This window comes from Folsomia candida, unplaced genomic scaffold (assembly GCF_002217175.1).
Source record: "Folsomia candida strain VU population unplaced genomic scaffold, ASM221717v1 Fcan01_Sc041, whole genome shotgun sequence".
NCBI lineage: Eukaryota > Metazoa > Arthropoda > Collembola > Entomobryomorpha > Isotomidae > Folsomia > Folsomia candida.
This window is the reverse complement of record NW_019091233.1, coordinates 120,526-126,173: the sequence shown is the minus strand read 5'-3', so window position 1 is coordinate 126,173 and position 5,648 is coordinate 120,526. Positions and strand designations below refer to the sequence as shown.

General features: G+C 36.9%; 1 long non-coding RNA gene across 1 annotated transcript; it reads right to left on the bottom strand.

The window, feature by feature from the left end:
• Window positions 1–710: 710 nt before the first annotated feature.
• LOC118433092 lies at window positions 711–1,437 on the bottom strand. Its single transcript, XR_004833173.1, has 2 exons — window positions 1,264–1,437; window positions 711–1,199 (listed from the first exon to the last, which is right to left on the bottom strand). It is a non-coding gene; the product is annotated as an uncharacterized LOC118433092 (long non-coding RNA).
• Between the last annotated feature and the right edge of the window lie 4,211 nt (window positions 1,438–5,648).

The following is a 5,648-nucleotide window of genomic DNA, read 5'->3' as shown; positions in this document are numbered from 1 at the left end:
AGTACGTCACCCATGTCTTGAAAAATTCATTATTTAGCGAACCTCTGGAATTTGGAAAAAATCAGGGTATTTTTTAAACTAACGAACAATTAATTAGTCGCAAAATGGTTTTATCAGAACTTTTTATCTTCATTTGGGACTCAAACATAATTTAAAGAAAAATATGATTTTTCGGGTAACTACGCAACAGCAACATATGTAACTATGGGTCCAGTCACGATCCTGAATTCGACAACTGTTCTTCAAAACGCGGCATTATGGGAATTTATTTATGACATTGATACAACAACCCCAACTATTATTACAACTTCCACCCCTCCAACTTCTACCCCGAACTATGGAAATAACTTTATTGCATTTCGCACTTTATCTGTACTATTGGTATTTTTTGTCATGATTTTGTAAATTTTCGGCAATAAAATTGGGTTTGGTGGAAATAACAAGTAAGTAAAGGTTAAAGTAGGTAAAACACTCTTGCGCGACCGTCATGAAGACGGGCTTCTCAGCTAGTTTAAATAATAAGTCAGCAGAATTCTCATTACATTATCCCGACTAAATAAATTTCATCAATGTGCACAACTTTGAAAATGTACATACATTCTTGCAATTTTATAGTAATTGTAGTTGAAACTACGTAAAACTCTATGCGGCGTCGTGTAATGTCTGTGGCTGGTGGCAATAATGTGGGCGACGATTCACAGATTAGGTGGTTTTTAATTTAGAAGTAGTAGGTCACTTTATGCATTTTACATAATTGTCATACAAATGTCCTTTCATAAAGTATCAATTTGTTACCATTTGTTAGAAAATTCTCAGAAATTACTCAAACTCCACGAGTTCCAAACCGAATTTCCTTCAGCATCAAGAATCACGAGATTACCATTGTCCCGAAACTCCATGGTCTGTCCCTTTCCGGCCGTACCTGACGCAAATATTGCATTCCCGTCAACATCATAAATTACAAAGTTTCCATCTTCCTGCAACACAGCATTTTCAAAACTCTTTGCCGACCAAGTGGCCTTTCCCCGGTTATCGTAAATGATAAAGTTTCCATCTGTTTGGAAAACTAGTTTCGCAACTGGCACTTTGCATTGGTAGCCCATTACGATTTTTTCGCCGAGAGCAAATTTGCAGCTGCACGAGACATCCTGGAGAGTAGTCAAAATTACGAGTAGGAGGAACACTTTAGGGATCATTTTCTGCAAATTTTATGCTATTATTTAGTTTATACCGATGGTTGATATAAGCACCAAGTTAGGTTACCTTGTTCCGAGTATCGAGATATATGTTCTGCTCTAACAGAGGTTTGGTTAGAAATGGGAGAGTTATTGTACAGGCTTTAGGTTGTGATTATATATTAATTAATTGACAACTGTGTTAAGGACAATATCAAGAAAATTATATATGAATATTTATTAATGCATTGCGATTATTTTGGAGAACGTTACCCTCAAAATATGCAAAGTACCACATGCCGCATGCTCGTGTAGAGTATTTTTTTTCATATCTAGTAAATTTGACTAATTAAGACACCCCATATAAATGCACGTAAGGGTCTTCTCCTCCAGGTCACAATTGAATATTGAATATTTGAAAAAAGGTGACCAGGCACACCCAACCCATATTTCATGCGACGTAACTGACGCCTGCACTGGTGGAACTTGCCAAGTCTGGGAAATTCATACACCGGGTATATCTGCAATTGGTGAAATCTTTCAAATGGAGATCATATTTATATTCCATATAATGCGACTAATTTGTCAATTCGGTGGTGCAGTTGCTGCCCAAAAAGAAAGCAGGAACACTTGTAAAATTTTTATTTTTATTTAACCATACGGATTTATGTAGTAAAATAATTAATATGGGTGTTAATTAATTGTATTTAATTAAACATGACACATTTGATTACTCTCCGTCTCAGCTTGGAGGCTCCATGGCCTCCCATATTTCCAAAAGTTGACCCAATTGCAGGCCATCAAGTCATAGTACACGTTTCCGTTATCAAAGATATCCAAACTATGTCTGGCCCTTCTTATCGCCTCGTGCGGCGGGTAGCTGACCGTCGCCATTTCAGTGGTGATCATCCCATCAAATTTGGCAGTGTCCACTTGGCATGATCTGTATTTGAGGGATGCCTTCGTAAAAAAAGGTTCTTCTCTCAGGGACGCAACACTTCTAAAGACCCCTCCCGTAACATGGACTACATCTTCGGATGAGGTGGCCACCATGACGTGATCTGCATAAGCATTTAATTCGCATGTTATGACATCCCCAGCCTGGATTGGGAGCGAGTGAATGGGCACTGAGGAGGACGAGTGGCGGCCTGGACGGTTGGGAGGTGGGGGATGACAGCAAAGGGATAAGTGGACCAGAAACAGGGCTGTTCCCAAATAGGACTGGGCTCCGATGTTCCTCATTTTCTGCACAAATGCCAAAATGAGTTTCAAAATGACACTTAAAACTGTTTATCTATTTATTCAATAATGCATTAAGTTCCTTACGTACAAAAAAGTGGACCTTTTAGGTATTGTGTAAGTGTTACTTTGTGTTTTTAACTTTAAATGTGACTACAATCTGCACTGGTGAAGGGTTTTTTGAAAATGATGAGGATGAATGATGTGTACTTGAATTTCACAGAAATGTGCAGTTGCAATGGTACGAGGCTAAGGTGATGAATCCTTTCGAGGGCAAATTTTTCTATTTTTTTCCTTAAAGCCGTACTGTTTCACATTTTGGGGCAATGTGAGACAGTTCGCGCTATATGGGAACATATAGTATGTTGTCACTCACGCTTATGGCGGCTTTCGGGCGCTCGTACAGCGAAACGGTATGACTTAGGGGGATGCGGTCAAGTGCGTTAGATGCACTCCCTGAGCTTTAAAATGAATTTTCTGGGATTGTGGATATCTCGAAGCATTTTCGTTAAATCGAGATTAATCGCTTTTTCTCATCAAAAATCTCAAATGTTACCCCAAATGAGTTGGGTGCATGATAGACACATACATGTAATTACAATTATATCCGGAAATACTCTACCTTCAATAGTTATCTGAATATGTTTTTCGAATAAAGTCTTCCGTGAGGCGCAAAGTTCGAATTATTTTATCGAAATTTTTATCGAAATTTCGTATATCAAAAAGTGCACAAAGCTAGAGCTCACACCTTACATTTCAGCGACATGAACCAAATTGGGATTATGTAGGGGAGGGTCCAACTTAAAATCCTCAGAGGACCTACTTTTTCGAAATCTGTCTTAGTTTTTGAGTTTTGGCGCGATTTTTGAACCTTGAATGTTTACCCATATAACTTTTGACTTTGTCATCCGATTGTGATGCTACGACGTCTATCATTAATAAACTGACCACCCACACTGGACTACTAATTAAGTTACTCATAAGTCTTCCAATTTAAGGTCACGGGTCGAGGTCACAGGTCATGAAAATTTTTTAATGACCATGTCATACGGGGTATCAAATTAATGGTATTCTCGAAGAGCTACCCGATGCCGAAGGTGATTTTTACCTGGGGTGACTCATGACCGTTTGAAAAGTATAGGTCAAAAAGCTCATATTTGCCCGTTTTTGGCATGAATTAGATATAATTGTTAAATTTAATGTTTCAAAAGGTGAAAAGTATCAAATAAGTGGTGCGGTAAAACCGCTGAAAATACTATTTTTTTAATGGTAGAGATTAAAAGTAATAAACAAGGCGTATGTAGAACCTTTTGCATCGGCATAATATTTATGGGGCAAAAATAGGGGCAATTTTGTTCTGCAAAACAGATACTGTATTGTGGAAGTGTAATTTAAAGTCCATATCCAAATTTGAAACTATGAGGTCGAGGTGGCACTTGCCCCTATTTTTGCCCCAGAAATATTATGCCGATGCAAAAGGTTCTACACACGCCTTGTTTATTACTTTTAATCTCTCTACCATTGAGAAAATAGTATTTTCAGCGGTTTTACCGCACCATTTATATTCTTGGGCAACCTTCGAAGTTCAAGAAGGGATAAGGTCAGTGAGAGAGAGAGAGATGAACTTTTGGAATTCATGGACATTCTATTCTATTTTGGAAAATGTAGGGGTTACCTATACCAATCCGAATATTGTAGAGGGTATATTTATCTAACCTACATTACACTGTCTATGCAATATAAATATGTGATAATAAAATATCTGCCACATCACAATAAATCTTTAGCATGACCTTTATGAGAAATATTAGCAATACAATAGTGCGAAGATGATTGGATTGGAACTTGTCGGAAAGCAAAGAGCAAAACAAATATTTATAAAAAAAACTTTTATTTTATTAGTAAAATGAATAAATTTTTTTACGAATTTTTATTCTTTGGAAATACTTTCAATATTTCGCGAAAAGTTTTGTTTGAAATAATGTTAGTTTTACTTGTATGAATTTTTACACATGTGTTTAACTCATGTCCATCGAAGTTGACAGTTTTGTATAAAATGATATGGTCACAGTATGCAGAGGGAGTGGTTCCGTTGAATAATTCATTCTGATGATGGATATGCTGACATCGTTATACATGTGAGAGAAGTCCAACAAGGACAATTGGTGGACAAAAGTATGTAAAATTGATGCGGATCGGCCACAAATATTAAATATTTGGTTAAGATCAAAATCTCTTTTTTTCAAAATCCGTGCAGGATTTCTGCAAAATGTCCAATTGAGTTAATCACTTTGCAAATGTTACACAAAATTGTAGAGCAAATTTCGTAAAAGTTGTCAGTTTATGTTGCGAAGCTCAGGTTATGACGTCGTCGTGAATCCCGTCACATTAATATTGAATTATTTCGTATATTATGAATCTTGCTTTAAGTTGTGGGTTTGACATTTGTTTACTCCTGGTTATCATTCTAAATTATTATTTAATTAGAGCCGTGTTGCATATTATGTACATCCTCTGTAATATATTTCAGAAGTGTTATAATTTATTTACGGTTGGAATTTCGACAGCTCGAATCGATCTATATTTAAACTAAAATAATCCAGACAATACCAAAATATTCATGACTACAGAGTAATAACGCCCACTGAAAGCAAGTCCCATGAAATACGCACCTTGCTAAGCCTTATTTTCCTAAAATAATCTCATTGGGATTCTCCAATTTCTGTCATTCTTCTACGGCCTCCCAACTATGACTCAAACACAAAACTACAAAAAATGCCGTAATGAGTCAAACAAAGCTATTGGGATGTATCCAGCGGCACTGAAATATGGTGACTTTTATCATTGCGTGTTCGCCACTTGGGATTCTGAAGGCGAAAAGTTTGCCTTAAATTCTAAAAGAGAAAAGAAAATCGTATTGTTTTCCCTCATTCTGCATTTCGTCTACACAACGTGTCAAATTGTTGCAACAGCAAAAAAATCAGACACTATAGAAACACAGATAAAAGCTTCCGTTCTAACGACGGCGTTCATAACTGCGTTACTATTTAGATTTGATTTGAAATTTGACCACGTCCCAGTACTCAACTATATTTTCTCATCGAAAGGTAATCTAGAATTGTATATTTTTCTTTAACCATTTAAAGCGGAAGGAGGACAATTGTCGTTCTCTTGGAAATAGCATTGCTGCGGGAGGAGGACAAAAGTCCTCCGAAAAAATAATGCTCCGGTGCG